The 8,287-nt window shown below is 31.4% G+C and overlaps 1 long non-coding RNA gene across 1 annotated transcript in view; it reads left to right on the top strand.

Moving 5' to 3' along the window:
* The first annotated feature begins 586 nt into the window (after positions 1-586).
* The window catches only part of LOC145332667 (uncharacterized), a 32,456-nt gene continuing 24,755 nt past the window's right edge, over positions 587-8,287 (top strand). The window contains exon 1 of the long non-coding RNA XR_013884255.1: positions 587-732. This is a non-coding gene — a long non-coding RNA (uncharacterized LOC145332667). The remainder of the gene's footprint in view (positions 733-8,287) is intronic.

Below are 8,287 nucleotides of genomic sequence, written 5' to 3'. Positions count from 1 at the left end.
TGATTTGCATCCCCAATGATGATACACAAAATTACCCCTTCTGTTGATTAAAATCATAGGTTGGAAAGTTTTGACACTGAAATTTTTACAATTAAAGCAAGATTGATTAAAAGTACCCGAAGTTGTTTTTAGAACCTTTTTTTAGAAAGTTCAATGTCTTCTCTCACTAAAATTGTTTGTTATATTATGCCTTGCATGGGTTTTGGCTATTTTTCTGCCCATCCCTTCTCTTATTTATTACAAAGTCCATAGATTACAATAGATCCCAAAGTTTCATAATAACGTTTTCTTATCCGTTGGATTAAAATCTTTGGAGACTTTCAGTGAATTTCAATTGGTTGGTTCATCAAGTTGGCTGTCCAAACGTATCAACCACTAATTGTAATCTACAGAGAGGTAATAATGTGTACTATCATTAGGAATCTAAACTAATTTATCGGCTATTGTCTTATTCCTTTAGATCCCAAATATGCATCTTATCATGTATCTAACTACCCCACAGGAAAATAAAGAATTTTGAAAGATAGCGGTTCCAAGTAATACAATCTGTATACTATCACACAGCAATACATAGCCAACATAGTGATAAAATAAAGTGAGATTTCAGTGATTAATAAATCTATTAAAACCACCAATAATTAAGTTATAATTAAGAAGTTAATGTGATTTTTTAAAAATAATTTGATTTTAAAAGAAGGAAGAGAAAGAAAAAAATGTTGACGAATTTAACAGGTGAGATTTTTTTGGAGTGAAGCATTTTTGTCTGTTTTTCTGTTTGTGTCTTTCTATCATTTTGTTTGTCTGTCTGTCTATCTTTCTGTTTGTTTATCTGTCCTTCTGTCTGTCTGTCCTTCTGTCTGTCTTTCTGTCTGTCTGTCTTTCCTGTGTTTGTTTGAAAGTTCTTATGTCTGTCTATCAAACTGTTTGTCTTTTTTTCTTTCTGACTGTCTGTCTGTCTGTCTGTCAATCCTTCTGTTTGTCTGTCTGTGTATTCTTCTGTTTTTTTTGTCTATATCTATCATTCTTATTGTTTGTCTGTTCTTCTGTATGTTTGTCCTTCTGTATGTCTGTTTGACTTACTGTCCTTCTCTATTTTTCTGTCCTTCTGTTTAATTTTATCTGTAAGTTCTTCTGTTAGTCTGTCTGCCCTTATATCTTTCTGAATGTATATTATCCTTCTGTCTATCTATCCTTCTGTTTTTTTTATCTGTCCTTCTGTCTGTCTATCCTTCTTTTTCTATGTCTGTTTTGTCTGTCTGCCTGTTCTTCTGTTTTTCTGTCTGCCTATCTTTCTGTCTGTCCTCCTGTTTGTCTGTCTGTTCTACTGTATGTTTGTCCTACTTTTTGTATGTCTGTTCTGTCAGTCTGTCTGTTTTTCTGTATGTAGGTTTGTCCTTCAGACAATCTGTCTGTCTGTCTAGCATTCTGTTTTTGTCTCTGTCCTTCTGTCTGTCTGTCTGTCTTTCTGTATGTTTGTCATTTGCATTTATAAATGTTCGTTAAAACCACTGAATCGATTGAGTGCTTTGTTTACGTTAAGCGTTACATAGGTCCCAGAATGGTTTTAGGCCATTTTGTTTTTAAAAATCATTAACAATTTCGTAGATTAAATAACTTTTTTTCCCCTAATACTTGTGACTTCCTACAATACACATATTATTAGAAACATATTTTTGTGATTTTCAAAGTTATATTAAATAATTAATATAACAGTAAAACAAAAGCTAATATTAGTATTTATTCTACTGTTACAGAAGGGTATTTACATATTTTTAGGAACAGCTGTTTTCATAAACAATTGTTTTTTTTCACTAGCACAGCTACTCTACAACTATGTTTGTATGTTGCTCTGTCTTTTATGGGAAAGTGTAACAAGAGTGTAAAAATATCATTAAAAGCCAATAGTTTGTACAAATCAATTAACCTTTTTATATTTTATTCACCAAATTGGGGCTCTTTACACTCCACCCAAAAAAGTTTAGAGTGGAAATTTCATTTTGTATGTAGCTAAAGATTTTAATAACTACTGAATCTATTAAGTTTTTAAGATTAGGGAAGCTCCATATATGTCCATTAAGGCTATGGTTTAAGGCTATTTTTATGGCCTTTAATTGCTTCAAATACATAGCCGATAGATACTTGTAGAGAAAGAGGGGACAATGGGCTGTTTATTACTCTAGTCGCCAAAGTATTATACTAACGTTTTCTTATTCGTTGGCTCAACAACTTTAGGTACTTCAGTAAATTTTGGTTTATTCATTCATTCAGTTGAGTGTTCAAACGTTTCAACCACTAATCTTAATCTTAAAAGGCACAATTTTATGTATCATCACTGGGGATGTACATCAATTTATCAGTCATTGTCTTATCCCTTTAGATCACTGTGTAGCTTCGCTTCTAATAATTTCTAAGTAAAACAACTATTTTTCCTAAAGGACAGATTAAAGGTTAAGATTTGAGGCAGATTCTAAAGTTTTTTAATGTTCTAATTTTACAGTAGAATTTTAGTCTTAGAAACCTGAATATTGTGCAGTTAAACTACAGTAATTTAAAGACCCTAGATACTGCTTTCTAAAGTTAATTTTATAATAGTAATAACAGTTGATTTTCAGTTGTATGAAGACTGAAAGTATATAGTATAAGTATATAGTTTAATTTGTTAATAAAGCTACTTGTTCTTTCATTTATGAACCCAAAAACTTTTACAAAGACCAGAAATTAAATTCTGATACTAAATTTTTTGAAAATTGGACCAAAAGGATATGTTGAAATCAGTAAAAAAAAAAAAAACGGACATACCTAACTTATAGAGTAGCACTCCAACAACAGAATACAGAGAATAAGAGGGGACAATTGGCTGTTTATGTTTATGGCCCAAAGTGTTATGATAATGTTTTCTTATTTGTGGGCTTAACAACTTTTGGGCATTGATTAGTTGGTTAATTTAGTTAATTGTTTAAACGTTTCAACCGCTAATTTTAATCTACACAAGAGGGGTAATTTTGTGTATCATCATTGGGGGATGTACACTAATTTATCTGCTTTTGTCTTATCCCTTTAGATCTACGAACAAAATAACTAGAAAAAGTTTGTGAGCTAATTAATGTGGAGAATTCTTCCTAATTTTATTTGGAATCATTTTAAATTCTACTAAAAAGATTTCCATTCATTTTAAAATATTTTAAAGTTTTTTAGAAAAAGAATTAGTTTTACTGTACAAAGATTTTATAATATAAAATTTAAGAATTTTAGAATAGTCCTATAGATTTTAAACCGTATATAAGGTATAAAAACAAACTATTAGAAAAATATTTTTTTAATGATTTTATTATGTTAGGTTGGTTAATTAAGATCTTGCTAACCATTGAACCGATTGAGTTCTGTATTTTAGGGAAGTATCACATAGGTTCTAGTATGGTTTTAAACTATATTACTAAACCCACTCCCATTCAAGCTAAGGGCACAGCCGTTAGTTATACATCAAGAGGTATAAAAAGGTGCATTATTTTGTTATCAATATTCATTGATAAACAGATGGATAGAAAGGTAACACAGTATAGGAAGGATGAAAATAAAAAATAAAATAGCTTTAAACCATCCATGGACCTATGTGAAGCTCAATCGGCTCAATATTTATCGAAATATGAAGCATTAGAGTAAAACACTAGAGGGAGAAAGGATTAAATAACTGTATCTCCCCATCGCAACCACCTTGTGCAACCATTCTATTGGATCACTAAAAATCAACCAATGGTGTCACTTACATTAACACAGCCAAGTAGCAGAAAATAATTTAGAAGCAGACAAAAAAGGTCTTTAAAAAAGGAAGGAAGGTAGTTGTCTGTATATACTTATAAACTATAGATCTGTTTCTGAAGCAATAGACCAAAAAGCCTTACTACTTTATAGAGGACTAGCGGCTACGCACCTAGAGGCCTCTAGTGGCACTTTAAATGTTTTTTGTTATATTTAAATATGTCTATGTTGCGTTTGACATTTATTTTTCGTTGAACTCGCTTTGTTAAATCGAGAAACGTAAAAAAATTTAGATTTTTTGTGATTTCTCTTGGGAGGGTGGGGGTACCCTTCCCCAAAATAGTAATAAAACCTTCTCGGGACCTATGAGAATCTACCCTGTTAAAGAGAACCTGATCGATTCAGCGGTTAGCGAGATACTTTGGTACAAACAGACACACATACAAACATCCTTTTACTTTATTATAAGGATATAATAGATAAAACGTCAGAAACAAGGATAGAAGGATAGAAATATAGATTTATGGAACGTTATTTTAGGTTGTTTATAGGTATAGATAGTTAGATAGGTAGATACACAGATTATCTATAATATAAAGTAGAATGAGTCTGTCCGTCCGTTCGTCTGTCTGTCCGTCTGTCCCTTAAGATTGGATTCTACTCTTCAGGGTATATACCTATTGGTCCTGTGGTGGTTTTAAGCTATTTTCTTGGGGGGTGGGACACCCCCAACCCTCCCAAAAAATGAAAATTTCCCTCCCCCCAAAAAAATATCATATTTTTTTCAAATTTTAATGTTTTTATGTTTTTATATATTTTTATATACTTTTTAATATTTTTTTATTTTTTATACTTTTTTATATTTTTTATATTTTAATTAGTTTTCCTCTTTTTAACTTTTTTTTCTTCTTTTAAACTCTGTTTTTCTTCCTTCTCCTGTAGGGGTGAAGCCCCAAAAAGGCTAATGGCAAAAAAATTTTAAATCATTAAAAAAAGAAAAAAAGAAAAGGTTTTAAGTAATATAAACCAATATAAATAAATATAAAAAGTGATAAAGAGATATAAAAAGTTATAAATTCAGAAAATATCTAAAAAATGTAAAAAAAAAATTTAAAATTTTCCCCTGAACCTTCAGGAAAAAAGCCTCTATAGGCTATGGGCGAAGCCGCTAGTTAGATATAAAGATAGAATGATAAATGGAAGGATAAATAGATAAATAAATAGATAAATATGCCAAAATAAGTAAATATACGACAGATTGAAGTCTAGATAGATAGATACACAGATCAAAAGGAGGAGAGATAGATAGATAAATAGATGGATAAATAGATAGGAGGTTGAGTAGATAGATAGGTAGAAAAATAGATAAATAAAAATATATAATGCGTCTATTATTAAGTTATTTATAGACCTAATCTCCAATGGACAATATTTATTTCTTTATTGTTTGTTTGTTTGTGTGTGTGTGTGTTTGTATGTGTGTGGTTATTTGTGTGTTTGTGTGTGTTTGTGTGTGCGTGTGTATGTTTGTTTGCTTGTGTGTGTGTTAGTGTGTATTTGTTTGTGTGTATGTGTATGTAAAAATGTGTGTTTGTTCGTGTAGGTGTCTGTGTGAGTGTATAAGTGTGTTTGTTTGTGTGTGTGTGAGTGTGTGCTTGTGTGTGTGTATGTGTGTATGTGTGTTTATGTATTTATGTGTGTGTGTTATGTTTGTGTGTGTGTTTGTGTTATAGTATCTCTATAACTAATTGTATTTAGTAACCTCAGTATATTAAGCAAACCTCATGGAACCAAAGGGATAAGACAATTGCCGAAAAATTGTTGAACACCCCCAATAATGGTACACAAAATTGCCCTTTCTGTAGATTACAATCACACTCAACTTAATGAATCAACCAATCATAATTTAATAACAGTCTCCAAAGCTGTCATGCCAACGAATAAGAAAACGTTATTATAAAAATTGGTGGACTAGTGTAATAAACAGGAAATTTTCCCCCCTATCTCTGTCTAAATATATACCCCGACCAATTCTTGGTAGTTTGTTTATTAGTTTTTTTTTCAGTAGCGAAGCTACTCTAAAATTACCTATGTCTGTCCGTCCGTAAGGCTGTGGAGGAAAGTGGATTTTCTCGGCATGTACAAAACATGAATATAACAAGGATGACAACATCCATAAAAGCGAAGCACTGAAACGGTAGGACAAACGGACATTAACACTTGTATAGTGTCAGAACTAAATAATCATAATATAAATATATAAGGGTTAAAGCAAAATTGTAAGTAAATTTGTTGAAAAAAACTGCTTGATTCAGGATAATGTTTATGGACATCCTTACATTTCAGGACTTGATTATAGAGTTGCTTCGCTTATTACATTATACTTTGTTGTCCAAGGAATCAATATACCAAAAATCAGATCAATCAGATGATTAGTTCACATAAAACTTTGTTGTTAAAAAAGTAAAAAAATCAACATGTTTAAAATGGACGTACGGACATTTTGGTAATGATTATAGAGTTGCTACGCTTTCTAAATCGTACCTAACTACTACAGGAATCACCATGCAAAATTTGAAATCGATAGGACAATTCTAAAATGCCTAAATTAATGAAAAAAGCTATCAGTTACGGACGGACGAACTGACGGACGGACCGACCCTAATTATAGAAAAGCTTCGCTTTTAAAAATACATGCTCTTTAAATCTCCTTGTCAGTATTCCGATCCATGATTTTTTTGCGTGCTTTGCTACTTATGGATGTTGTCATCCTTGTTTTTTCTCTTTTTTTGGCACAGGAGAAAAAGCTTACGTTGTAATTAATCTTCTTCTACATACCACAATAGATAGATAGATAGAGATAATAGAATGATGGTTTAAGGGTTAGATACATAGATAGAAAACTAGAAAACAAAAATAACTATTTAGAATTATAGATAGATAAGTAGACAGACAAATACAACTAGTTAGATAGATAGATAAATGAACAGCTAGATAGATAGATTGATTAATGGTTAGATGGATAGATCCCGCCCCCCAAGAAAATAGCCTGAAACCACCACATGACCAGTAGCTATATTTCCTGAAGAGTAGAATCCGATCGGTTCAGTGGTTACCGAGATCTAAAGCTTCAGACGGACGGACGGACGGACGGACAGACATCAAGCTACTTTGTATTATAGATATAGATAAGTAGACAGACAAATATAACTAGTTAGATAGATAGATAAATGAACAGCTAGATAGATAGATTGATTAATAGTTAGATGGATAGATAGTTTTTGATAATATAAAAGATTGATAAATAAATGAATTAGTGTATAAAGTGATTATTTCTTAGAATGTTAAATTATTAACTCCTTATATCAAAATAACCTTTTTAATTTTAAATTGATTTTTTACCCTTTCTTTTTTTTTCTTTTCAAACTAAAAATAGGGCTCTAGGGATCTAAAGGGATAAGACAATGGCTGTTAAATTAATGTACATTCCCAATGATGATACACAAAATTACCCCTTCTGTAGATCAAAAAAATAGTGGTTGAAACGTTTGGACATTCAACCTAGTAAACCAACAAATCAAATTCAATAAAAGTGTAATAAACAGCAAATTGTTCATCCCAACCTAGAGTTAAAGAGTATCTTTATACTATAAATTATTTTCTTTATTGAAACCTTTCACAAAGTTATTAAATTTCAAACAAAATAGATTGATATACTTAAAACTTTTCTATACATTTATCTCTAACAAGGATGACAACATCCATTAAAGCGAAGCTCTGAAAGGGTAAGACAAACGAACATTATCACAAATGTCAAAATAACTGACTAAGCAGAATATGAATTATAATCGATATATTACTAATTGGAGGTTGCACCAGATTTTCATGTACTCTAATAACTCGCAGCTGGCTAAATTTCCCCCATCCATCCCCTGTTATCCCATCTCCTCCTAAAGGATGAACGAACTAACCAATAAATGGGGTCTATATTATCAACCTAAAATTTTCCTCTGTCAATATATCCACGTATATTATATATCCATTTATTAAAAGAACTAATTTGTGTTAGTTTGACTATATACTAGTGTTTGATAGACCAAATTTTAGCAATTATGAGATATTTGATTTCTATAATATCCTGAGAGTTAGAGGGGGCGATGGGCTGTTTGTTACACTGGTTCCCAAAGTTTTAAAATAACGTTTTCTTATTCGTCTTATTAACAAGTTTGGGGACTCTAGTGAATTTTGATTGGTTGATAATTAAGCTGGGTGTTCAATCGTTATAACTACTAATTTCAATCTACAGAAGGGGTATATTTCTGTATCATCATTGGGGAATTCCATCAGTTTATCGGCCTTTGACTTATCTCTTAAGATCCCAGAAGTAATCAAATTAACGCAGGAAGAAAAACGTATATCACAAAAAAAATACAAAACATGCAACATAACGACATTATTGTATGAATTAACGGCTACGCCCCTTAAAGGCTTCTAGGGGCACATAAGTTGGTGGGGGGTTAAATTCGAACGC

This window comes from Acartia tonsa, chromosome 11, assembly GCF_053477335.1.
Source record: "Acartia tonsa isolate MP-2025a chromosome 11, ASM5347733v1, whole genome shotgun sequence".
Classification (NCBI taxonomy): domain Eukaryota; kingdom Metazoa; phylum Arthropoda; class Copepoda; order Calanoida; family Acartiidae; genus Acartia; species Acartia tonsa.
Note: the sequence above shows the minus strand (reverse complement) of the source record. Positions and strands in the feature narration are given on the sequence as shown.